At 47.7% G+C, this 27,818-nt stretch overlaps 1 long non-coding RNA gene across 1 annotated transcript; it reads right to left on the reverse strand.

The window, feature by feature from the left end:
- Positions 1-8,543: 8,543 nt before the first annotated feature.
- On the reverse strand, positions 8,544-25,079 carry LOC129509926 (uncharacterized). Its single transcript, XR_008664439.1, has 4 exons — positions 24,922-25,079; positions 12,998-13,210; positions 9,291-9,430; positions 8,544-8,853 (listed from the first exon to the last, which is right to left on the reverse strand). It is a non-coding gene; the product is annotated as an uncharacterized LOC129509926 (long non-coding RNA).
- Positions 25,080-27,818: the final 2,739 nt, after the last annotated feature.

Below are 27,818 nucleotides of genomic sequence, written 5' to 3' on the forward strand. Positions count from 1 at the left end.
TGTGATTAAGAGCCCAGAGATCTGGAGTCTGACAGATACATGCGGGTCAACCCCCCACTCTTTCTTCCACTTTGCAGCTGCATGCCCTTGAGTAGGCGATTTGATCTCCACAAGTATTCAGTGTCCATGGACATTGAATGTGGGGAAATGATGGTTCCTTCCTCCTGTGGCCGTTGGGGTTCAGATGAACGAATGTTTGTGAAGCACTTGGTGCAGTGCCTGCCACATGGATGAGGCTCACAGCTTTTTTGTTCCATGTCGTAGTCATCGTATAGCAAGCCCCAGACAGAGGAATTATTCTCATTTCATGACAAGTAAACTGTCCTGAGGACACCCAATGCTGATCAGCTGGTTCATCCATAGCCTTAAAGACAGGACCAATCAGCTCCTTGTTGGTCTGGCCAAAAATCCTTCAGTGAGACAACTGGCACAGTTGGCTGTGGCACTGACATCACTGGGGTTGAGGTTACAGATCCTGGTATTGTAAATAAGTCTTAAAAATCCGAATCATACTGCCTATCCATGACTAGCCCCTTGAGTCAGAGTACTAGCCCTGGAAAAGCTCAAAAACAGATTTTCTGTGGCATTTCCAGCTTTTCTTCTACTTCCATTTTAAGTTACCTTGGTCCTTTCCTCTGGAAAATGAAGTTCAGAGATTCACTGATTTTCCACAGCTTCTCTCCAGCAGCAGCACCATCCTGGGATTCTGCCTTTAAATGCCACTGGAGGATGTTATCCCATAGTGGCGGTCACACTTGGCGGAAGGTGGTATTGTTGTGCATCTCCTGAGTGTTGGGTACTTTTCAAATGTTGTCTCCTTTTACAGCCAACTTTTTGGTGGGCACTATTGTCCCTATTTTACAGAAGAGAGGACTGAGGTCTAGGGATGTACCATGACAAGTTGAGGGTCTCTGGGCCCATGCATGGCACAGCTGGAATTTGATTTGTTTGTTTTTACAGCTTTTATTTATTTACTTGAGAGAGAGAGAGAGAGATTAAGAATAAGTAGTGTGGTGAGGCAGAGGGAGAGAGAGACAGAGAAGCAGACTCCCTGTTGAGCAGGAAGCATGACGACACAGGGCTCAATCCCAGGACCCTGAGATCAAGACTTGAGCTGAAGGCAGACGCTTAACCTACTGAGCCACCCCGGCACCCCCAGAGCTGGAACTTGAACTCAGGTCTATGTGGGTTCAAAGCCTATACCTCTGGCACCCCTCCCTTGCCCCTAGTCATGCACCTCATGGCTTGAGTATTAGGTGTTTTGTTTTATTTTTAGGTAAAATGTTGTTTTGTCTGGCCTACAATGCAATTCAGGTTTATGGAAAAAATAACATTCATAACAACACAGGTGACCTTCATGTTTTAGCATCAAACTCAGTGCCTGGGGCATGAGTTTTACCAACCCTACTCTTCCTTTCCTCTTCCTTATGCGGGGAAAGCTCCTGTGCCGTGAGTATTTGCTTTAATTTCCACAAGAAGAGCCTGGAGGCAGCTACATTTCTCCAGCTGTCCTTTGAAATGGGGGGGGGGGGAGCGAGGAACAGAGATATTATTGAAGCTGGGGGCTGAAATGTAAGGGCAAACAGAAAACTTGGAGAGGTTACCTGTGCTGATTTCCTCAACACATTAAAAAACCAGTCAGAAAGATGCTAACATTCACGCTTCCCAGAGGTCAGAGGAGCTTCCCAGAATGCACTGCGAGAAGGGCAGAAGCCACATACACAAGGTGGCCTGGACCCAATTATCTTTGTTCTGCATGTGGCTTCAAATTGGGGTTGTGGCAGCCTGCCGTGATGGGAACAGATACATGCGAGAACACTTTGTATACTAGGTTGTGCAGTGAGGAGGAGACCAGAAGGCCTGGATTCAGGCTCAGCTCCACTGCCAGCTACCTTTGTGACCTGGAGGAAGTTGCTTACCTGGGTCCCAAAGTCTCAGTCACAAAGAAATGGTTGAACACTAGACTCCCTTGTTGTTCCGTTGGAAGCTAGCAAAGATGTGGCCAATGCAACACATCATTCTGTTTCCTAGGAATGCACCTTGAACAGCAGCAGTGATAATAATGACCAAAGTAGTTCATGGGATGCCTGGGTGGCTCAGTGGTTGAGCGTCTGCCTTTGGCTTAGGTCGTGATCACGGGGTCCTGGGATCGAGTCCCACGTCGGGCTCCCTGCAGGGAGCCTGCTTCTCCCTCTGCCTGTGTCTCTGCCTCTCTCTGTGTCTCTCATGAATAAATAAAAAAAATCTTTAAAAAAAATAGTTCATGCTTGTTAAGCACTTGGTGTGGGCCAAGCACTGTGCAAAATATTTTGCACAACTTGTCTCCACCTGTGTCTCATAAGAAATGAGAGAACTGGGTACTTCTTTGTATCCTCACACTAAAGATGAGGAGAGTGTGGCTCAGAGAGGCTAAGTGATTTGCTTACACCCCAGAGCCAGCAAGTGGCAGGCCTAGATCAAACCAGGCACTTCCTTTTAAGTGAAGTTTCAAGTAGCAGCAATAGTCCCTCACCCTGGGGTCTCCAGAAAGCCAAAGCCTGACCTCCCTCAACTGAGTGTCCCTGGCTTAAGCAGGCATTGCTGGAGTGTAGCCTGATCTGCTTAGAGAGGCCCCAGGTAGTGCCAGCCACTCAACCAGAAAACCTGAGCTGCTCCCAGACCTGCCCTGAGGTTGCTCGAGGATACCTTGGGGCTTGTGGATTGGTTCACACTATTCCAGCTCTTCCTTAGTAGGCGAAGTGGCTTTTGGCCTGTGTTGATGGCATCATCTCCCATCAGTGCCAGGGAAACCACTGGTCATCTGGGGTACTCTATTGGGGTGGTGGTGGGAGGGTGAGCAGCTTCCCTCACTCCTCCTCATCTTCACCCCTGGTCCCTTTGGTTAACCCACTACCCACTTCAGGTTGGCACAGCAGAAATTTCAGGTAGGAGGAATGCCCAGGTGCAGAGTTTGTTTCATTCCTGCATGTATATTACTTGCAAGCCTAAACCACAGGCTGCTTGAAAATTCTAGGCCACACTCCCAGAAGCTGCTCTGATCAAATATTCATGGACACCGATGGATTGTCATCAGCATGAATCCCACAATCTGCATTTATTGCTTTGGCACTATTTTATGAGAGTTATTTCCCCCCTCTGCTCTGTATTGCATTTTTCAACACCCTCCAAGATAATCCAGCTTACAGCAACTTACACATCTGTGGCTTATGAAAACTGTGCTGAGGCCTCACTTGGGAGGAGGAAGATAGCTGAAAATTAATTGATATATCAGGCACTGATAATAGGGATGGAATGGAACCACTAAAATAAGAGACCTGGCTTTGAGTCCCAAAGCTCCCCTTTGCAGCAGTATGATTATAATAGCTTAAAATTAGTCAGGGTTTATCACATGCCAGACGAAGGACTCATGACAAATCTTTGAGCTAGATGCTATTACTGCCACTTCCATTTTTCAGATAAGAAAACTGAGGCACAGAGAACTTAAGTAACTTGCCCAAGATCTCATAATTGCAAAAGGCCATTTGCTAAGCTCAGTTCCCCTTGATTATCATCTCCAAAATAAAGGATGATAATTCTCAATTTATCAGTAGTTGGGAAGATTAGATTCTGTAAGGGAGGAGTACTTAGCACATAGAATATTCACTGCTGTCCCTCCCTCCCTCCTTCTTTCTTTCTTTTTAATATGAATCAAAGGCTGCCATTGTGTCGAGTCTAGTGATAGGTCTTGGAGGGAAAGCTCAAACAGGCAAAGAGTGTCCTCACCCTTTCTCTCTCCCTGAAGTCTGCCATTTTATAGGGAAATGGGCAAAAACAATGATCCTCGGATTGTCTCATTCTCCTTGGGTGCCAGGGGAGGGTTATTATTTCCTCTCATATGGCTTCTGCCTCCACCCTGCTTCTGGAGGGAGCAGTGATTCTTACCGGCAGGCAGAATCAGAGAGTCTCCCCTTCCTTAGCATTCTATGTGCTCAAAACTCTGACCCAGGCAGGGGCCCAGAGAAGTAGAAATATTTGCCCAAGGTCACACAAGGAACAAGTAGCTAAGCCAGGATTTGAATAAGGTGTGTCTGACCCAAACCCCACAGTAAGACAGCGCATTCCAAACTCACGCAGTTGTGATGGGTTCAAAGTCCCTACTCTAAGCCCAAATCTCCAGCCTGCCATTTGCATCCAACAGTCTCCAATGTTGGATCCAGCATTGTGTACGGCATTCCCAAAATAGCAGTCACTCTTTTCCTCACCACTCTGGGAAATGTTTGGCATCATGACTCTCTCCTCCCTCAAGATCCCCTATTCCTTCAACCTTCTCATTAGAAAGGATGTTGAGTTCTCTTCCCTTTCCTGTGGCTCTTACTGGATGTGCTACCCTTTATCAAAGTAGCTCATGGGATGCCTGGACTTAAAAGTCCTCTTTTAAGCAGGATGCCTGCAGTCGGTTGGGCCACTGTAGAGCAGGGAGGAGCAGCATTCTTGCCTTCCATACTGAGTGCTTGCTCTGTCTGCCTTTCTGTTGGGCACACTCAACACAGCATGATCTTGGGGTCAACTGGAATCCCTAGGTGACAGGATCATGTGCTGCTACTCAGCCAAGGATGCGCAGGCACCAATGTGCACTGAGCACCTCCTAGATTCCAGGCTCAGTTCATATATGATTGTGCTTTGAACCTTCACCACACTGCTCCAAGGCAGGCCTTATTAGCCACATTTTGCAGCTGAGGCTCAGAGAGGGTCTTTACCTAGAAGCAGAGAACTAAGTAAGATCCCCTGATCTTGTGCCCATGCAGTCAAGTTTTGAGCCCCCAGTGAGTAAGACCTATGACTATTCCTGTAAACCTCATGTGATTATATTCAGTCTCTCATACATGCCATTCACAATATTTTGGGGTTCCAAATTTTTCAGGACCCAGAGTTGGGCTATGAGCCCTACCTCTGTAATTCCCCAGAATTTGGACCAGCATTCTTTGAGTCTTAACCCAAGGACAGTAAGGAATTCAGCAAACATGCCCTTGTCCCCCTCAAACTTCCACAGCTTGTCCAAACGAAATTGTTTGAGATCGCTAGGGTGGATGTTGGTTGTTTTAACTTGTTGTATCTGTTTCCCTTTTGATATTAGTATATTTATTTTCCCTTGAGGAATATAGTAGATTGGAAAACTGCTTCTGCTTCTTCATTCCCACATAACAGGGTTATATATCATAACCATTACCTCTTGGGTTTGCAGTGCTTCTCAGTAGAGTGGCTGGAGACTGTCTCCCTACGGCGCTGTTGTTGAACCTGGTCAAGAGAGACTTGTACTTACCAGTAGGATGTGGGTGGGCAAGAAGTGAGCAGAGGCTCTAAATGTGCTTGTGTGGTTCAGCCTCGTGTACTCCTATTATCTGAGATGAGGAAAGCACATCTCCTGGTCCACAAGGGATGAGGAGCACATGGCAGAGACCCAACTCGACCTGCAGCCTGGAGCCAAGCCCAGGCAGCCCCAGCAGGAGCACGATTTAGCCACAGATTCATGAACAAGAAAAAAAAAAAAATGCTTGTTAGTGTAAGCCACTGGGTTGGGTGGTTGTTACACAGAATTAGTGCAGTAATTGCCAATTTCTACACAGAAGCATCCCCCTTCTACTCTTAGTTGTTTGATGGGGCTTGGCACCACCCCAGGAGGAGACCAAGACCCAGGTGCGGTCAGTAGGCGAATCTGGTGACTCTGAATTTGCCAACCCCCCCCCCCACCATCCACTCTCAGCCCAACTCCTGTGTGCTCCAAGCCCAGCCCCCCCCCCTTCCTCATTTGTGGTCCCTGCTGGCCCGGTAACACTATTTCCTTTCCTTGCTCCCTGGGCCAACAGGAGGTTAGAGACTCTACCCCATGCCAGTACCGGTACTCAGTGCCTCTGTCAGCTCCCAGGCTCTCTCCCCACTCCTGCAAACAGAACTTACAGTCCTTTATACTCAGAATCCCCCCTGCGCCTACCCTCTGCTTCCAGCTGGGATTTGGCCTGATCCAGTGCCATGCTCCTAGATGCTCTTGGGCAAATTACTTAGACGTTCTTTTTCCCCAATTGACAGAACAGGGATTATACTGTTGTGAGAGAGAAATCCGATCATGGACTGTCACTGCCTCGCCTTGCACTCAACCCATGGGGGTTACAACACAGGTTCATTCTCCCAGCCCGTCTTGCTATGTAGTTCTAGGCACACACGAAAGCATGAATAAATATTTGTAGTTTGAAAATCCCTATGGTAGATTTTCTTCCTTTGACCTTTTGCTTATTTTCCCTCTTGAAATAGCAGAATAAGGCCCCTAGTGCCATGGTGACAGTCTCTATAGAAATCCATAGCTTGTTCTGAGCACACCTACGGATGCCAGTGGGAGGCTGGCATAGATTTGGACCAATAGAGAGAAGGCATGCTTAGCCTTGTCCTGGTTACAAAGAACATTTTTTTTCTTTTAAATGGACCTTCCTGTCCCCAATTCAGCATCACCTAGCTCTCTCCTAATGTGGGTTAATTTTCCACCAGCTCCTAGAAAGAGTACATTTCCAATCTCTCCTGGGACAATCAGAGGAGTTTCAAACAGGGTAAAGCAAGTTTTGGTGGAGAATATTTGGAGCTTGCTGAGGAGTCAGGCTGCTCTGATGGCATTTGTGCCAGCAGGGTGGGACTGTGTTTGCTCGAAACACATAATCCTTCTGGACACTGTAATCTCAGGTTAGAAACAGAGTTGTGTTGCAACCAGAAGTCCCTGCTGTTCTGGCCTGTCCTTTGTCAGTCTTGCTGGACAGGTTGGGAACATATTAGTTTAGGAATGAGGGTCCTTTACTGAAACCAAGGAGGGCCTCTGTCCCTTTAAGAGAGTCCTTAAAGGCAGACAGTCAGAGAATCACAGAGATGAAGGCCAGATGGCCAGTAAACAGGATGACAGTGAGTTAGGGAGATGACCAGCTGGGCCGTCTGCTTTAGTCACCTTGCAGTGGAGAAGACTTCGGGAAGTGGCTGCAGTTGGGAGATTTGGTGACAGCCAGGCACCCTGATCCAGGGCCCTCCAAATGGTTCAATTGGCCTCACCTCCTCAGAGTTCTAGACCTGGGAGGCAATGGGGAAGCAACAGAAGTATGGGCTATGAGGCCAGATAGGTCTAGGTTCAAAGCCTAGCCGTGTTCCCCAGACAGTGATGTAATCTGTCTGGACTTCCATTTCTGCATCTATAAAATAGGATGCAAATCCCATTGCACAGATGCATTGTGAGGTGAGTCCAGATAATATGGGTTGAGTACAATGTGTGAGGGAAAGGAGGTGTTCATGGAATCTTAGTCCCCCTCCTCCTCTGGAGAGCATACTAATAACTGCTTAATAAGAAGGATGAAAGGGAAAATCTGAGAGCCTGGAGTCTTGGCAATTTTAAAGTGAAATCCCCAGATCCTGCTTATTAAATATCTGACTGAGAATGTGAGTGTATCACATGAGTATCAGCTACCTGTAACAGAAAACCCAGATTATATTGGCTTAAAGAAGATAAGGATTTACTTTTCTCTTGTGTGAAAGCAGTTCTGATGCAAATAGTCAAGGGCTGGCTCCCTGGTCATGGCCTCCAAGGAGCCAAGGCTCCTTCTATCTGTATTCCACTATCTTAGAATGTAGTTTTCATCATCGAGGTCATTGCGTGGCCATAGAATGCTGCTGCAGCTCCAGCCATTATGCCTCCATTCCAGACATGAAAAGGAAAGGAGAAGTGCAAGAGCATGCACCTCTCAGATGAGTCAGCACTCTAAAAACACAATCAGAAGGTCCAATTGGTGACTTTTAGCTTATTGGTCACCCCCTAAAGCAAGGGAGACTGGGAAATGTATTGGGCGAGTAGACACCCCCAGTAATAGAGGAGTTCTACTGGCAAGGAGAAATAGGAGAATGTTGTCTCTGCCATCCATAGCCAATACCGCAGCTTCTTTGATTTCACCAGACGGGTCTGCCTGGGCCAGCGTCGGGAGTATTTTCCCTGGGAACAAGAAAGCATCTCGGTTCTCTGCCTGTACTACCGGTTCTCACCCAGCAGACCAGCTATTTCTGGAAAGGCCACTCACTGGCAGGAGTGATGTCAGTGGGCTGTGGTAGGCAGCTGACCTCAAAAGCAGAGATTCCTGGCCACACCTCTTACTGGCCGGCTGTGTTCGGGCGAGTTACTTAACTGTACTCCTCAAGGTGCACTGATTCCCATAAGGATCAAATGAGATACTTGAGGCAGAGCATCCAGCAAGGGCCTGGTGCTCAACAGGTTGTCAGCGAAGATTAATTCCTGTCCCTTTCAGCCTCCCATTGCCCACCTACCATGCCGATGTCAATAAATCAAACATCCTCTTACACCCAACTTCAAGTGGTACATAGGTTGTATTATTTAGAAAGGTTCAGAATCAGAAACTTAGCTGAATGACATGTAGATCCGAGGTTAACCCTTACAGGGAGCAGCCTGTGGTTACCCTAAGGATAACCACCAAAATCTAAAATATTCTGCATTATCTCATACCTGCCTACCTTATCAGCTGCATATAACTAGTGCAGCTAGTGACAAATCACCCCAAAACTTAGTGGCTTAGAAAACAGCACAAGTTTATTATGTCACAGTTTCTGTGGGTTGGGAATCTGGGTGTGGCGTGGCTGCATCCCCTGGCCCAGTGTCTCTCACAAGACTGCAGTCATCTGGGGTGCTGTCATCTCGAGGTTCCTCTCGGGGTGACTTGGCTTCTGAGCTTACTCATCCAGTTATTGGCAGGATTCAGCTCCTCACTGGCTGTTGGCTGGAGGCTCCCTCAGCTTCTTGCCACATGGGCTTCTCTGTAGGGTAGCTCACAACATGGCAGCTCACTTCATCAGAACAGACAAGTGAGAAGCAAGAGATGTGTGAACAAGAGGAAAGTCTTTTATAACGTACTCTCAGAAAAGGCATACTAGGCATGCTATTTGAGTCTATTCTAGAAGCAAGTCACTAGGTGCAACCCAACCTCAAGGGAAAGGAGGGAAGCACCAATCAATGCCCTGCTTTATCCACCTTTCACTCTCAGTGTTCTAGACATAGGGGCCTATTTTCTTCTATGAACATGTCCATACTTTCCTAACACAGGACATTGGCAAAGCAGTTCTGTCTGCCTGGTAACCCTTCCCCCCACTGCCTCCTTCTACTTATTTTCAGATTTCATCTCTGGCCTCATTTTTGCAGAGAAGCCTTTCCTGACCACCCTTGTCTTGAGACACAGGAAGGAGAGGTGCTCGAAACATGACTCAGCATTGTGTAACCCCAGTACCTTCAAGCCTGGTCACTGATCGTCCAACTCTCATTCTTGTATGGCATACTGTGTTGGGACTCTCCAATGGTAGCTCTAATCCTCAAACAGACAGACTTTGGATCTGGTTCATGGATTCTTGGTGGATCATGCTGGGCTGTCTTAGCAGTCAAAACAGAAGAAAGAGGCAGACCCTATATCATCTCTGAATACATTTGTTTTTCCGGTCAAGTTGCTTTTACCATCTGTGTTCATTTATTCACTTGGAATAGGTATGATCATGAGTCCATGAACTCAGGTGTGGGCAAATACAAATTTCTCTGTTATACCTAACTGAATTCAATTTCTATTTTGAGCCTCCATTTGGTTGGGATAGGTAGCAACTCGATTGCAGTCCATCCACCCCCTTCCTTTCCCTAGAGACTGTATCTATGCTTGGTGTGTGCAAACGTGATGGAAGGAGGGCCACCTGCTCTTTGATGTCATCTGTCAGTGGCATTTATGACTCTGAGTCACTGGTCAATGCAGGTCTCCATGGAGCTGTCTCCATTTCCTGTCTGCAGCCTGTCTCAGGTCAGGTGACTGTTACCTCTGTGACATTCTGGGGTTCACAGGAACATTGTATTATTTTTGGTGCCTCACAGGATTGTAGGAAACTAAGAAATATCTGAGCCCCCATCTCCCAGATGCCACGTGGCCTCTTCTGCTCTTCTAGGCCTTTCTGCGTCCCTGGGACTGCCTCTTCCCTTCTGCTTGGAGACCCCACAGACCCCCACAGACTCTGGGACATTGCCTCTGCCCCACACTTAGCCCTGAGAATCAAGCATGAGGGCCTCCCACAGGAGTGTGGGCATGCTCATTGCCCCCTTTCCCATCTCTTTCCGTATCACTGCTGGGAACATTCTTTTGTCTGCTGGAGAGAGGGGAACACCTTGCTTTGCTTGTGATTGCCTTCCTCCACATGTTTTTGGTTAAGCAATGAGTTCTTTCTATTCTTCTGAGAATCTGGTCTTGGAAGCTCAAAAGTCAAAGAAGACTCCTGAGCCAGTGTGATACAGGACACTGGAGGGAGTGGAAGCCCAGAGGAGGCACCCCATCTGAGCTGACTGTCCAGGAGGGGTGGGCCTGGGAGGCCAGAGCTGAGCTGAGGCATGAGTGGAGTTACATAAGCAAGGAAAGGGCAGCACAGTTGAGAGAAGAGCCTGCTCAAAGGTGGGAAGTCTGGAGGCGGGCCTCCGAGTGGCTGCTGTGTGTCTGTGAAGGGAAGGCAGGTTACGTCTCCGGTGTAGCTACAGATAAGGTAGGAGAAATAAGCAGGGATCCGATAACAAAAGTTCTTTGATGTCAGGCCCAGGTATTTGGATTTTATCTTTAGGAAATGTAGATCCATGGGAGTATTTTTAAGCTTGCAGCGATGTGGCTTTGTACGTTAGAATGTTCTCTCTGGGCTAAGGTGGAGGGCAGGCTGGAGTCAGCGCGCTAGTAGGGAGCCTGTTGCAGTCACCTGAACATGGAAAGATAGGGCTGCAGTAGGAAGATGGAGATGGTCTCCCAAGAGACCAGAGGGCAGGGCCATCCGGGCTTGGTATCCTAGGTGATGTAGAGGCATAGAGAGCTAAGAGTCTAGGATGACCCCATGGCCTCTGATGGTTGCTATTTACTGAGCTAGAAAAATGGCAACCCCAAGAGAAAAAGGTTGGAGAGGAGAAAGGGTTAGTTTGGTCTAAAGTCCAGGATTCTGTGGATAAGTAACATTTTGGTGTCTAGTTCTGAACCTCAGCAGAAGACTTTGGAGCAGAAAAGCCCACATCAGAAGTATATGAAAGAGGCAGCCTCAGGACTCAGGACTTCCTAATAGTTACTAAGGACTGTGGTCAACTAGGAGGTTTCAATAGCGGATGACCATAAAATACAGATGACTGTGACCCAGATACATACAGACATTAGGGCTCATTGAGGACGAGAGGTCAGCGGCTGCTTTCAAGGGTTCAGCTATCCCATCAGGGACTCCGATGTCACTTGCTTTCTGCCCCACCGTGCTCTGGACTTTTGGTCTTCATGCTGATTCCTGTCACTAGCAGATGCATGCTGTATCCTGAATTTCAGTGTTTCAAAGAAATAGACCAGTTTTCCAGGAAACAGGCCGTTTTCCCCAGTTCAGCCAGTGTGTTGGCATTGGCACTTGAGATGACATTTATTCGTCATCCCAGTGGTGTGTCTAGCAGCATTTTAGTAGGACTGTAAAATATCTGGAAGGTAAAAGGGATCTGAGGGAAGAGTGGAGCCCTTGGGGCCTAACAGACTTGAATCCTGGCCTTTCTGTGAATGTCTCGTGGGTCACTTCCCCTCTCTGAATGTCCCTTTTAGTGTCTCTGAAATGGAGGCAGTCCAGGCCTATGCGTGTTCAGGGAGATGACTCTTGTAAAGTGCCTGGCACAGTTCCTGGCACACAGTAGCCTCTCCTTAACTACTTTAGCACCTCTCCCTCCCCACTCACCTTACTCCACATGAGGGGACATCACTGTTTTAAGAACAACCCAGGAGAAGACCTAGTCCAACCCCATGAAATGAACAGCTAGTGGTGTAATTTCACACAGGTGCTGAGGGGGACAGGGGTTTGAGATGACAAGGGTAGGGAAAATCTGGGTTGTTTAGTTAATATATACACAGCTTAGATTCACTCTGTTCACATGGGGCTATCCCCGTGAATAGAATCATAGCTGGGAAGCAAGAGGGTGATTTAAAAAAAAAAAAAAGTCTTGAAAGCCACCTGTGTCATGTTAAGAGTTCAAGCTAGCAGAAATAGAGCCTCCCTCGCCCTCAGATGCCTCCGTTCTCCTGCTCGTTAGCCTGGCAAAGCTGTGAGTAAGCTCGGAGCCTGCTTGCAGGGGAAGAGTGGCTGCCTGGCGTGCTCGATGAGTCACTGCCGCCTGCCCTGGTCCCCTGCCTGCCAGGTGGCCACTATCTTTGGACATTTTTATTTTCCTTTGCGGGGAAGGATAATTATGGCCTCCATGCCCTGTGGCTGTAACCATTCTGCCTGCCCAGACAGAGGCAGAGATCTTTCACAAAATCCTCTTTTTTAGGGAAACTGGCAGTGGCAGGGGAGGGGGTTTGAACATGTTGGAGGTGTGCAGCAGCACGGGTGGTATAAGTGTAAGAACCTTTCAGGATTTGCAAAATGCTGAACTGTGCACCATCAGTTACTGCCAAATGCAGTTGTTATGTAAAGTAGCTTAACTGGCATACAGGTCGGTTGAGTTGGGTTGGGCTTTTTTTTTTTTTTTTTTTTTTTTTAAGTAAGCTCCACACTGGGCTTTGAACTTGAGATCAAGACCCGAGCTGATATCCAGAGTCCGACTCGCTTAACCGACCGAGCCACCCAAGTGCCCCAGGTTGGTTTTTAAACACGGGGATTGTACCAATGCAAGAGAGGGGAAAAACAGATTTGATAAATTCAGGATGGGGCTGTGTGGTCTACACAAACACAGAAGAAAAACATCTGGGGACAGAATGGCCTCAAATGGTCAAGCGATAAGACAGATAGAGAGATGGGAAGGTGTTACTCTAGAGGGAGCAAGAGGAAACACAGACATCAGGAGCTTTCGGATTATGCATGTGTAAAATGCAACACCGTGGGCATATGGAAGGTGTTCTAGACAGATGCTGGAGGCAGACAAGGCAACCCAGGATTGAAGATAAAATGTCGATTCAATCTAAAGAATTACTCTATTCGTAGATAAGGCGGAGTTGGCTGTAGAAGTCATCCATGGAGTTGTGTCACTGGTGGAAAGTATTTATGCACGAAGTCTACTGTGGTTAGGCTCTGAGCGTGCATTTAGCAATCTTCCTCCTGGTTTTCAATCTCCACCCCAGGAAGTAACCTTGGGCGAATTCTTTAACTTTTCTGGATCTCCGTTTCCTCATCTGCAAGTGATTGCCTGTTTCATGGAGAGAATGGAAGAGGGTTATGCTTTCATGTATTACCTTTTTCAACACACTCTAGCTGTGAGGGAGCATTTACTTTGTGCCAGGACCGTGCTGGACGCTAAGGATGTAGACTTCATTTGATTCTTTTTTTCAAATATTCTCTGAGCGCCTACTATGTGCCTGGCAGGCACCTGCTGAGTCCTGGAGGAGGGACTGAGGGGGACACAGACAAGACCCCTGCCCACAAGGTGCCTTCTAGCCTGGTGAGGGAGACAGACGTTCAAATAACTCAAGTACTTAGCATGGATAGATTCTTGCCGAATGCCAGAATTCCAAGGGGTTCCAGTCCAGCAGGCTCATCACAAGGATTATCAGCCCCTCTGCAGGTGGGAAAACTGAGATGTGATACTTGCCCAGGTCCTTGCAACTAGTGAGTGAGAGAGCCTCACTTGGAACCCAGACCAGCCTGACTCCAAAGTCCGTGTCCTTCCTCAACAACACCAGTTGGCAGGTGTGTTCCAAGGTTCTGGATGAAGACATCAGGCCAGGCAGAGTTGAGAAAATGCACAGACACAGAGGTATTCATTTTTCAGTCTCCAATTTGGGAAAGGTGTAATTTCAGGGATACGAGGGAGAGGATTTGAGAAGAGTCAGCACCTCCTGCCACCGAGGGGTGCTGGGTGTGTCTTGGTGTCTGTATGTGTGTCTGTGAGCGGATGCGTGTGTCTCTGCATACTTCTGTGAATGTGTGAATGTGTACGTTATCTCTGTCCCTATCAGTTTTTGTGTCTTCTGCCTGTGTCTGTATGTGCATCTGCGTATGTGTGTGTTGCTCTGTGTGTCTGTGTATCTCTGTATTTATATGTGTGTCTCCATATGTCTACGTGTATGTGTATGTGTCTGAGTTGGGGGTGTGTGGGTAGACTTGTGTATGTATGTATGTGTATTTATTTCTCTGTATCTCTTGACCGGCATGTGTCTTTGGAGGCATGTGGGTGTATTTTCACACGCCTGTGTGTGTGTGTTTTGGGGTGCCAATTTTTCTGGGTTTGTGCGTATCTGTCTTTGTGTCTCTGTGTGCCTGCGTATGTGTGCGTCAACGTTCATGAGTGTCTGTGTGTGTGCATGCCTCTGTGGGGGGGTGCAGTGTGACCTGTCCTCCCTCTCTCTCCCCAGTAGTTTCTCTGGAGCTGATCTAACTTGTCCTTCAGAATTGGGGACACGGCAACGGCAGTGACTTTCGCCTTATCTCGCAGCCTGCCACTCTGTCAGAGGAAATTAGATTTGCTTGGCACAGCCTGCTCCTTATGATGTCATTTTGGCTGTGATCTGCATGTCCTGCTCTCCTAAGTATTTGTCTTTTGATTGCCTGATGAACACCCGCCAATGCAGAGATTAAGAGAACATGAGTTTTGAGTTTTTTTTTTGTTTGTTTGTTTGTTTGTTTAAAGAATCATTTCCAGGGGTGGGACGTTAGCTTTCTGTTTCTTTGCTGTGGACGTGGGAGCCATGGTAAAGAGATAGAACTTTGGCTTTGAAATGGTAAGACCTTGGCTCAAGTCTTCAGTTGGCCCTTTCAAAATCTGTGTGTGTGACCTTGGAGAGGATACTTTACCTCTCTGAGCCCTGGTTCTTTTTATGCTAAATTCACAAAGTTCTTTGGAGGGACAAATATAACAGATGAAAATGTTCTCAGAAATCCACAAAGTCCTTAGATGGCATGATGTCAAGGCAGAAAGGCCCAGCAGGAGGACTCTGGATACAGACATCAGGCAAACTCTGGGTTTGGGTTCTGGCTCCATTCTTTTCCCAATATATGACCTAGAGCAAATCATTATACCTCACTGAGCCTCAGATCACTTCTCTGTTAGATAAGGATAAGATATTATATATAAAGTACTTAGGTCACTGCTAGCTACCATGGGCCCCCAAGATGAGAGCTGTTAATATCTTTAATAATACAACAAGGGTGATAGCAGTATTAATACTTGCCCACTTTCAAACTTTTGGTGAGCATAAGCAAGATAAAGCCATTAGAAATGCAGGGTGAAATGGGCAGCATGATAGAAGTGATTTACTCTTATTTATTTTTACTATTTCAAGATGCAGCATCAGCAGAGTGTTCTTGGCATCACCATATTCTTGGCAAGTGCTTTGCATTTCATCTAGAACTCAGAGATCGTTCTGGTTGCACAGAAGGCTGAGAACAGGACAGCCTCCAGCCCGGAGTGGTCTGGGCTGACTGCTGGGAGCTGACTTCCCTAGGACCTGTCCGCTGTGTCTCCAACTGCATCCCTCCTATATCATCTCCTTGCTCTAGACTCTATCCCCTTTGCCTTGGAAGATGTTCTTCCCTCCCCTGGAATATTCCTCACCACCACTTTAACCCCAGATCATCTGAGCTGGGCTCCAGGTGCCTCTGCCCCGGTTCAGTCCCCGTTCTGTGACCCCAGTGCACCATGCATTCACCTCAGCATGCATGATATCCAGGGCATTCGAAAGCCTTCTCTGTGCCTGGCTTCCTCCCAACCAGTGCCCTTCAGGAGGTCAGGGACAGGGACCACAGTGCCCTAAGTGGATGTTTACAGAGTGAACACATAGAGATTAGCTGTCTCCTCTCATTTTCTGTCCCCACCTTCCTCAGATGCAGTACCTTCAGATAGCAATATATACATTTCATCTGGACCCACTTCTGGGTTTTGGTCAATAACAGAGATCGGGAAAGATGTGCCTGTTGATTTTGTTTTGGTTTGCTTTTGAAACAGATGGGCTTATCTCCTCTGAACTGCTTGTCTCCAATAACAGTTCCACTCAGGCCAGAGGACAAAAGATTCCCAAGTGTTTGACCTGTTTCAGCCTGTGTTTTCGGGCTAACATGTGGATGCAGTGATCATGGGTGTCCACCTGGGCCTGCAGCATCCATTTTGATTGAGGATTGGTTGGAGGCCCAGGGTCTGAGACTGGATTGCCTGAGTCCAAGCCCCACAGGTATTGAACCTCTTTATACCTCAGTCTCTTCATCTGTAAAATGGAGATACATAATAATACATAGGTGCCACACAAGAGTTTTGTCAGCATGAAATGAGATCACTCAGGTGAAGCCCTTAGCCCAGGGCCTGGTATAGAGTGAGTGTCCAATGAAGGTAAGCTAGTGTGCTTGTTGTGTTGCACTTATAACCAATGGAAGTATCAGACCAGGACCTCCACTGTGCCTGGAACAGAAACTGAGCATTTGGAGTCAAACATCTGCCTCCATTCTTCCAGAGTTGGACTCCCAGGGCTAGGTGTTGGAATTACTCTGCAATTTCCGATGAGTGTTTTTTTGGTCAGGTAGGCATCATTCAAGGAGAGATACAGTCTATCTGCCTGATGAGGCATGAGCCTGTCAGTGTGAGCCTTTTACTTAACAGCCACCTGGCCCACCTAGTTGGCAGTCTACTTGGCATTTGGGCCACCTCATGGTGTAGAGTAGGGATCAACAAACAACATCCCTCAAGCCAAACCTGGCCCACAACCTGTTTTTGTAAATAAAGTTTTATTGGAACACAGCCATGCCCATTCCTTTACATCTTGTCCGTGGCTGCTTTTGAACTATAATGGCAGAACTGAGTAATTATAACAGAGACCATAAGGCTTGCAAAGTCTAAAATATTTTCTATCTGGACCTTTATGGGAAAAATTCAGCGACACCTGTTGTCAATTGAAACAGGGTTTAAAGAACAATCTGGTTGAGCTAAACTAGTACCTTGAGCATCATCTCATCTCCTCACTCTCCCTCAGCCCTGACATCAGGTTGATCACCAAGACCAGATTACTTTGCTCCACTATATCTCATATGTTTTCCCCTCATCTCTTTCTCAAATTCTACTGTCTTAGCTTAGCTCTGTCTCCACCCTTCTTGACTATCACACACCAGGGCCACCACTAGCCTGTAAGGTGTCTGGGTGAATTAGATAAAGATGTCTTCTCTGGGTAGCTACAGCTCCATGACACACATGGCGAAGAGCAGGAGTGCCTCTGTGCAGGAGAGGCGGTGGGAAGCTACCTAACCCTATTGATTATACCTAATCAGTTATAGCTTTTATGCCGACTAGTTATATCTATTGATTGTGTATTGTCCCCACCTCCCTACCAGGTAGCTCTTCACACTAGAGCTAGAGTGATCTAACAGGCTATGTCCCTCTCCTGCTCAGCCCCTCCATAGCTCCTCCCATCCTCCTGACAGAGCCCATGTGCATGATATTCAAGGCCTGTTGTGATCTGGTCTTTGCCAGTCTCCCAGCCTCATGCCTCACCACCTGCTCAGCCTATCTCACACCTGAGCCCTGTCCTACAACTTGGAGTACCCTTGACCTGGACCTCCATGCTATTCATACTCTGGCAACTGGCACAGTCTTGTCCTTCGTGAAATAGTTCATTCTTCCTTTTAGCCATCTGAAAAATTCCCAGTCTTCCTTCAGGTGCACCGCAAGCATCTCAAACATCTTCACACACCATGGTTCATGGTGTATGCACAGGTCAGAAAATCAGGGTAGTGGATCTTGACCAGTTTGAAAGACGCACTAGAAAAACATAAGAGTGCACTGCCCTTGGTCAGGTGCTGTCATAGCATAGGATGAAAAACCACATGTCCCCGGGGTCAAGTCTGGCTCTACATTTTATTAGAGATGACCTTGGGCAAGTGACTTAATCACTGTGCCTCAGTTTTCTCACCTGGAAAACAACGATAATGACAGCACTTTTTTCATGGCTTGTCATGAAGATTAAATAAATATATTAATACATATGTATAAATTGTATACATAGCTTAGAAAGCTACCTGGCAACATGGCAAGTGCTGTCCACATTTTTCACCTGGTGCATGTGTGCTTGGGGGCATGTGTGCTTGAGGACGTATGTGTGCTGGCCCATGTGTGTGTGTGTGTGTGACTGAGGTTTTGATGAGCACTTGCTGAAAGCCGTTTCTCAGGCTGGAATCTATTCTGATCCTTATTAAAGCAATTATTTGACTATATTATGATTTTAAAACATTATTTTGCTTTTCTCTCTCCTTTACTAGACAGGGAGCTCCTGGAGGGCAGCAAGTATGTCTTATTATCTGCATTTCAAGCACCCAGCATTGTGCTTAGTTGATTTTTTTTTTAAATAAATGAGAAAAGGAGGTCTAGATATCAAAGCTGAACCACCCTGGAGTCTTCTTCCTATAATTACAGGGGCCAGAATCCTCCTGCCCCTCACTCCCCATCTCCTCAATCCCCACCTTCTCCTGTGAGAAACATGCCAAGTTTGTTTGGGATTTGAGCAACTTTCTCAGGCTATCTGTTCTCCAAGATGAGATGAGAATACGTGACCACATCTCAACTATCAGTGAGAGGGAGGTGGGCATAAGGGACCCTCGAGCAAGAAATGGAGCTTCCAAACTGATTCGGAGGAAAATGGAAACTCCAGCTGACCTAAGAGATTTCTATAATGAGAGAAAACCAATTTAAATGCAAATAGCCCAAAGCATAGTTGGGGAAAGGCGTTGTGCTGCAGAAAAAGGCTGGGAAAACAAACATAGCCCTCATCACGAGGCCTGTTCACCGTTGGACGAGAAGGCTGCTTTATCCATTTAGGATTAAAGTCTAAACGAGAGACAAAGAGTCGCTTGCACTGCTGGCGGCATTCCCTGCTGCTTCATGGTGTGGACTGAGCCATGGGTGTCCCAAAGGGGACCAGTTGCTGGCCACTACCATTTACATAGCACCCCTAGCAGGTGTCAGTTGCTCTGGAAGGCGTCATGAACAAAAGATGTCCCATAGATAGGCACTGCCTTCGAGGGGCTCATTGCCTAGGGCAACAGGTGAAACCTGAAGTCCTTTCTGGCCCCACCACAGGGACTAACATTTTATTGAGCATTTACTTTGCACCAAACCCCTGGCTAAATATTTTATGTGATGGTAATCCATCAGATTTTCATGGTGTCCCTGTGAGGTGGGGCTTGTTATTATTCCCATTTGACAGACAAGGAGACTGAAGTTCCAGGAGGTAAGAAACTTGTGCCTGTTTGTGGGAATTCAGACCCAGACAGAATGGCTCCAGAGCTCTGGCTCATACTCAGCCCAAGAACTGAGAAGAGACACTGATATGGAGCAGAGGTGCCCAAAGTCAGGATGCCCTGGGACAGAGTTTGCCACTGGCTTTGGCCTGGAGCAGTAAAATAGCCCTGAATGTTCAAGGATTCGAAGTGTGTGTTGCTCTGCCATTCGCTTTGGGATCTTGGGGGTTACTTTCACTCTCTGGGCCTTGTTTGCCTATGTACAATGAAGGGGGTGGCCTGGAATTATTTTAGGCCATAAGATTATATTATTCTAGGACTCCAGCTGCCCTGAAGAAGAGCTGTTGCCCGACTGATAAAACACCTCCTCTGTCCTCCTCTGTGCCCCACCCCCTGCCCTCTACCCTCGTTGGCCTGTAGCTGTTGCAATGGAGCACTTTAATTTCCTCCTTTGGTTTCATAATCCAAGGACAGCACCATCTGCCACGTTAAATCCACGTTCCCCGCTAGCCTCCTCCTCAAAACAAGAGATGGATAAAGGCTTCATCCGGTTTATTTCACGGATGGAGCAAGAGCTGGCACAACCAAATGGGGATCGCTTCGGCCTTGCAAGCTGTATTAATCCTCTAATCTTCTGGTAGGGCCCCAGAGCCCACTCTGTTGTCCTCACCGCCTACCCCAGCCAAATCATGGTGAAGATAATGATGGCAGATGACATTTCCCGAGGCTCTTCTGAGTCAGGCACTTAAGTTTTTTGTGGATTTATTTATTTCATTCCCATTATATCTCTGCAAGGGGCTATTATTACTAGCCCCTTCTTTGCAGTGGGGCAAATAGCCCCACTTTGCAGATGCAGAAACGGAGGCCCAGGAAGCTTAAGAAATTTGCCAAAGACCATGCAGCCCACCAAGAGCAGAGGCTGAATGGAACTGGCCAGGGAAATAGTCACCAATACGCTAAGATGGCCACGCTGAGAGGAGCCAGGCTTCCCAGCTGAGCTTTCTGACCTCTGATGTTTGAGGTGTTAAGGGCACTTCTACTTTATTAACATTCATTTGACACATTTTACTGAGCACTGCTGTCCATGCTGGGCAGCCACAGAGAACCAGGCCCACGGCGGTCCTATCTCATAGGACTGAACGTCTAGTACGGGCACCAACAGAAGCGATCATGGTAGGTGGTGATAAAATACCACAAAGAAAATACAATAGGGGGCATGAGAGGAAGAAATGGGTGATGGTCAGGGCAGGCCTCCTGGAGCAGAGGGCCTCTGAGCAGAGATGTGGGCATTCAGCCGTGCTACGGGGTATCTCAGCCTCAGCACCACGGACATCGTGGGCCAGGTGATTGTTACGCGGCCTGTCCCGTACACCATAGGCTGTTAGTAGCATCTCTGGCCTCCACCCACGAGATGCCAGCAATAGCCTCTCTCTAGTGTGACATTGCCAAATGTCCCTGCAGGGTAAAATCACCCCCAGTTGAGAATCCCTGAGTCATGAGATCAGCAAAGCAAGAGGTGTGGGTGGAAGGGACAGCAAGGCAGGCTGAAAGTTTAAGAAGCAGGAAGAAAACTGGTTTGTCTGGAGGGCAAGGGGCCAAGACACAGGTGGCAGGATCGTTGCAGCTCTTGAAAACTCTCTAGAAAGCACTCAGCACACTTCCAGAGTTTCTCGTCTGTGCCAGGCATTGATCCAGCTGTGTCCAAGGACACGGTGCATACCCCAAGGTGATCACAGTTGGGATGGCTGGATGAGACACTTGTGTCCAGGCAGACAGCTGTCAGCACAGGCCTATCCATGGTAACAGAAGATTCCGGTCAGACAGCAAGCAGAGAGGGGCTCTAAAGGCAGTGACCTCAGCACAGAAGGCCCGGGCCCCCTCTTAAAGAGGAGATTGGGACAAGTGAAACCTTTACCTTGCCAGCATCTCAGCCCTTCCATCTTGCATCAGCAACCATCCTGCTCCCCAGTTGCACAGCACACCATTTTCGTGGAATTTCCAATCATGGTACCCCCCTGCCCCAGCCTAGCCAAGGGGCTGGCACGAGACCCAAGCCTGGCTATCAGATTCTTTCTTCCAGGAATTAGAATACTGGGCAGAGAAACCCAAGGGCAGAGAATGGCTAGAGTCCATTTTTCTAATGAAAACGGAAGAAGGCAAGTTCTTTTGTTCTGGCATTATTTTCTACTCTCAACAACCTAAGAAGCAATTGTTTCTCTCTCTCTTCCAGAACCTGGTTTCTTAGCTTTTCCTTCTAATGCCCTTTCAATCATTTAGTTCACCACAGTGGATTTCCGGTGCTTGAAACCCCAATTAAAATAGAAACAGTGCAATGTGGACAGGGAAAAAGACTGTCGATTTCTGTTTCACTGCACTCACCACTTTATATTAAATAAGCTGTATGTCCCTCTCTCTCCTAGCAACCAGGAGCTTCTCCAGGACCGGGAGAAGGCTTTTCCTCGTGGCGCTCAGCTCAGAGCTGGCTTCTGCTTTGCACTCACCATGGTTTATAACTACTCATTTCTTTGTGGGATCATTTGCTTAGTGCCATCCTCCCCCACCATGCCAAAGCCCCATGAAGACAGAGCATATGGAGCCTACCCCGGTAAGGTGGCCAACCTTCCTGATTTGCCTTTGTCCCGGGGGTTTCCTGGGACATGGGACTTCCAGTGCTAACACCAGGAAAATCCCCAGCAAATCAAGACAGTGGCCACCCTACTGGGGCTTGACATAGAAGATGCCTTCAAGCACCATTTGTCCCTGACACTCAAGAAATACAAGTTCAAGGGAACCGTAGAGGCAGCCCAGCAGAAGGCATGTTCTTTCATTCCGCATTTCTTCACACCAACTGTGTGCCCGGTAACCAGCTTGTCAGAAGTGGGGGATTCAGGGAAGGGTGTCCCAGAAGCCAGGACTGGAAATGTAAATTGGAATTAGACTGTAGAGGGGGTCTGGAATGCTGGGCTCAGAAATCTGGATGCTGCGCAGGTGCCGCAGAACCCTGCTGACTGAGAAGCAGGGAGGAGACACGAAAACAGGAATCATTTTGAGGTGACGCCTCAGCGGCTCCTCACCAGGCTCTCTGATAAAGGGAGCATCTGCAGGGGCTGCAGAGCAGGGGGATGTAGCCTGAAGTCAGTGAATTGTTTGCTCGTTTGCTTCCTAGGGTCTAGGCTAGGCACAGAGGGGTTTTGGCTACCTCCTTTCTCAACTCAGGCACAGCCATCTGCTCGACTCAACAAGCAGAAAATCCACCCCCAGGAAACGTGAATTTATTTGTGGATATGTGATGAATCCCACAGCTTTGCTTCTTGTGGAGATCCAGTAATCTGAACCATGCCACAAGGCTGTCCTCTGGGTGGATGTCACCCCTGCCCCACCAGCAGGTAAGAAAACATCCATGCACAGCCGGGCGCACTTTTGGATGAGGCCTCCCAGAATTTTAGGACCTGGAAATCCTCTGAGAAGAACGTTTTTCCAATTCACCTCCCTCAATTCAGAGGGGAAAGAATGTTCCTAAAAATGACCTAGTAAGTGAGAAGCAGAGGGTGGGCAGCTCCCTCCTTAGCTTTTCTCAATAAAGAACTGAATCATGTAAATGGGAGCCCCTTGCTCCTGACAGGCGGAAGAAAGTTCTAGAAGGTGAACAGGCAAGGAAATAAAAACATTAAATCACAAGGTTAGAGAATTTTTCCTCTCTGAATTCTCTTTCTGTCCTTCTTATCACATAAAGAAGGCAATCTCACTTCGGTACTAACAGGTCTTTAGCACTTCTCTGAAACTTTAACACCTCTCCAGATCTCCCTTTTAAATGGAAATCAAACAGGCCTCAAGCCCAGAGTCTTCAATGGGTAGCCTTATCCCCCCAGAATTCAATAATATTGCTCTATTTTCATGGTATTTCTTTTTATGGATAGCTCCATTTTGTGGCAGGTGGTATTGGCTTTCCATTTATGGTAATGAATACATTTCCCTTTTGAACAAACGTATTTAAGTTTTCAATGTGAGACAAGTTAAAGAAAAATAATGAGGGAGAGACTGGGCCAAGTGACAGGCAGCTGTTGCACAAGTATCGGTGGTCCTCGCACCTCGACTGAAGTTTGGAAACTGGGGTAGAGATCAGAGGTACAGAGACTCCAGGAGCGCTCACCGGAGCGAATGTCAAGCCTGAGATTTAACTCAATTAGAGAGACATTGATGATTCTTCATTTGACCTTGAACAGACAGAAACCCGAGATGAGAGAGAGCAGGTCTAATGTTTAACTTGGCAGAGGATCAGGTGTGGGTCCTTGTGGGTCAGGTGTCTCCCACGTAAAGGAAAAGACATAGAGAGAATTTGTACCTGTTTCCTATGAAGAACTATTGAAGGAGTAATAAAGGCAGGCAGTGGCAGCAGGGCAGGCGGAGCAGCTACGCTCTCCATGGGCTTCCCCAAGCCCCGCCGTCCCTTCGCCGGCCCTGTGATGCTCACGCCACTGGCGAACGTTCCATGTGCCAAGACCTCTTCAGAGCGCCGTATCCCTCCGTGTAGTCCTAACAACATCCTTCGGAGGCAAGTATTATCACCCCCACTTTATCGATGAGAAAACTGAGGTGTAAGAGCCTAAGGAGCTCTGCAGGGTCACAGCCAGAACGAGGTGGAGGCCGATTCCAGCCCAGGCCGTCTGGCTCCGAGCGTGCCCCTGTTACACTCCGCGGAGGTGAGTGACCCTAACTTTATTGCCATTTTACGGAGGAGGACTGTTCGGGCTCGCCAGAGAGAATAATAAACCCTGGATCACACAGCTACCGAATTGGGAAGTCCGCTAAACCACCTCCCAAAAAGGTGTTTTCCACAAAGCAAGTTATTTCGTTAATTCAACAAATGTTTACTGAGCACCTGTCACGTGGGGTGGGCCCTTCTTCTTGCACACCTGTGATCTCGGGGGGCTGTAGGTCCATCCCTGCCCTCCGCCAAGCAGGTAGTCATCCTGTGGACTTCTCCCTGGGGCCTCTGGATTTCTGGCTAAATCTAAGCCGGACCAGCCCACAGGCCCGGCTCTGTGGCAAAATCAGGAAGTCCAGCCAAGGCCTCTGGAACCTCTATCCTGGCTTCAGCTCTGCGGTTCTCAGCCGCAGCCTCTCCCCTTCCCAGGCTCAGCCTCTCCCCTTCCAGGCTCAGCCTCTCCCTTCCCAGGCTCAGCCTCTCCCCTTCCCAGGCTCAGCCTCTCGCCTCCCAGGCCAGCCTCTCCCCTTCTCAGACTCAGCCTCTCCCCCTCCCAGACCCACCCAGCTCCCTCACCTACAAAATGGAGCTTATTAAAATGATCTGACTCAACTCACAGGGTTATTGGGAAAACCCAATGTGAGTGTTGTAGGTGAAAAGACTTTTTACTCTGGAGCTCCCAGTTAGTGAGCAGTCTCTGTCAGTTCGTGATGCTCTCTGGACAGTTATTTTAATATAAAAATGATTGTTTGGTTTTTTTCTAATTACAAAAGTTTGGGAATCACAGATAAGCACACAGAAACAAAAATTGTTCATGATCCCCCCCCCCCATCGGTGATCTCTATTAACCCGTTGGTGTGTTTCCCTCTGGTTCATAAATATAAAATAAACATAAATATGATCATTGCCAGACTTAAGATCCAGTAGCTTCCCACTCACTGCAGCTGCAGTAAAATCCAGACTCCTTATAAACACCTCACCTTGGCGTTCATCCCTGTGTCGTGTGGCCTATATCCGCCTCTCTCTCCCACCTCTTCTCTCCCCACTTGCACACAAGGTCTCTGCCTTTATTTATTTATTTTTTCCTAAGGCTGCGATTGCATCACCCCTCAAGGCCTTTGCCCCTTTGCCTGAAATGCTCTTCCCTGATCCTCATGAATGGTGTTTTTCAACATGCAGGTCAAGATCGGAATGTTACCTCCTCAGATGGTTCCCTCCTCGTCACTCAGTCTAAACCAGCCCAATTTGGGGCACCTAGGTGGCTCAGTGGTTGAGCCTTCGGCTAAGGTTGTGGGATTGAGTCCCACATTGAGCTCTCCCTGGGGAGCCTGCTTTTGTCTCTGCCTGTGTCTCTGCCTCTTGCTCTCTCCGTGTGTCTCTCATGAATAAATAAATAAAATCTAGATTAAACCAGCCCATTTTATGTCCTCTTCATGGCATCGCACTACTCCTGGAAATCGTCCTTTTTGTTCCCTCACCTCCCCCTCCCCCACATGGTTCACTGAACTTGTTCCCTTCTGCATCTCCGTGCCCAGAATATTGCCCAGCACACAGCACATTAACTCTTCAATAAGTGAATGGATGGGATTAATGCATTTCCAGGCTGGGATTGTACTAGGTCGATACTTTGCAACTTGAGTTTTTCACTTAATATGATGTGACCACAATGACTTTAATGGCGACATGGTACGCGATTCTATGGACATATCATCAGTTTTAACCAAGCCCCTGTTATTGATTAGTTGGGGCATTTCTCATTGGTGTGTCTGTAAGTAATATAGCAGCCATCCTGATACACGCACAGGGAGGCTTTGCACACCTCCCTGCTCTTTTCCCTAGGATTAATTCCTGCTGGTGAAACCCTGGGATCAAAGGGGGCATAGTTTTAATCCTTTTGATATGTCTTGCCACACTGACTTGAGGAAAAGCCGTGTTGTCTCCAAATTTGCTTTAATGATCCATCGTGTGTGCTCTTCTTAGTAGAATCCTCTGAAGGCAAAGGGAATGTCATTATCTCCTTACCCAGGAGACCTAAGGTTGAGGCCATTGGGCAAGACAGGTCATGCTCACTTAATCTGCAGAAACCTGCTTCCTTCCTGACAACAGCGACACCTTTGAGTCCTACTGACTAGGCCTGACACATGATGCTTAGGGATTCTCTAAGATGGTGAGGCATCAAGGCTAGAAGTCACTTTAGACAGGCCGAGGCATTTCTCGTTCTGGAAATTAGTAAACAGCCTGGCCCAGCAGACTTTGTGAACTGGATATGCCATCTTTTGCTCTCCAGAACACACTTGGGGTTGGCCAGCTGGCCTCTCGCTGAAACTTGCCCATACCTGGCCAAGTCCTCTGTGCCTTTGCTTGTCTGCCATTCCCATACCCTGCTCCATCTCCTGTCCCAGCATCTAGTGCTACTCCCCACTCCACTAACGACCTTCAAGGAAGCCCCTGAGGGATCACACCCTCCAGCCAAGAACTGCTACAGCTCTGACCACTAACCTCCCCTTTGGCATTTAATCGGCTCACTGCCTGATACTGTTTCTCCACCCTTGTGCCTGAATAAGTTTCAGTCCCCAAGTGAGGGTTTTTCTCCCTCTGGGAGCTGGTCCACAGAACCTTGGGTGAATCAAGCCCAGGAGGGAGCCTGGTCTCTGGTACCTATTTGCACTGTGCATTCAGAGAGCGTATTTAACCCTTCCGAACCTCACCTTCCCCATCCGTAAAACGGAGATTGTAATAGTACTGACCTGAACGAGTCATTCTGGGAATTCCTATAAAGCCCTTAGCTTCATGCCTGGCACAGAACAATTGCTCAACACAACAGAAAAATAGTATTTATCTTCATTTTGTTCTTCTGTACCTCTGCACAGGCTGAGCCAGCAACACACACAATGATAAAGGAAATATTTGTGGAATGGAATGAACGGACGTCATGTGGGCATTCGTCGTGTGTGTATTTAGCTTTACTCACGAGCACTCAGGGCAGCCAGAGCCGGTCATCTCAGGATCTAGGGGCCGGAGAAGAGAATCTCTACCAGTAACTGAAACGCTACTCAGATGTACGTCCAGAGCCCTCTAAGAGTGAGACGTGTTATCTGATTTAATCCCCACACCACCCTGACAGGAAGATGTTTTTATGTCTCTCTGATAATAACACCTACCATTTGCTGACCACCTGGTGTGTGCCAGCCCTTTGCAAGACACTTTTTAAAAATGTGATTTCATTGAAAACCTCACACTATTTCAATGAGATAAGGATGATTATTACTGAAGAGGATACAAGGTCAGAAAGTTTAAGTAAACTGCCCAAGGGCTGATGGGTAGTCAGAGAAGAGGAGAGGCCAGGATTTGAAAAACAACAACAAACCCCAGAAACTTCCGTTACACCACCCACCTGATTTATTGACATTTTCACAGACCTCTGCATTCAGTAGGTGCTTACTAGGAACGGAATTGCGAACGCATGGTGATCTTGGGGCTTTTAACAGATGCTTCAGAGGGAGCAGTTTCTATTTCCGGTGCCCACCTCAATCTCCATCTTGAAGAGGGTTGTTTGTTTCCCACCCCCTGCTCTGCTGGCATGATGTTCTTGTTTTTCTCCAGGCCCTATGACTCAGCATGCAGCTCCAGATGGCTTCCTGCCTTTCCAGTCTTGTTGGCTGGGGTGCTGGGGGCCCGGGTACAGTAAACTAAAACCAAAAACATGTTGCGACTAAGAGTGGAAACCGTCCCTCCTCTGACCGTTGAAGACTGGGGTCTGCTCCTCATGGGGGTGGCTCCCTCCACGGCCTCCCCTTGACACAGTCCCTCCTTTCAAACCCCGACATCTTCATGCTTCACCCCAGTATGTCTTTGATGCCTTGAAGATGCCACCCAG

Source organism: Nyctereutes procyonoides, unplaced genomic scaffold, assembly GCF_905146905.1.
Source record: "Nyctereutes procyonoides isolate TBG_1078 unplaced genomic scaffold, NYPRO_anot_genome, whole genome shotgun sequence".
Lineage (NCBI taxonomy): Eukaryota > Metazoa > Chordata > Mammalia > Carnivora > Canidae > Nyctereutes > Nyctereutes procyonoides.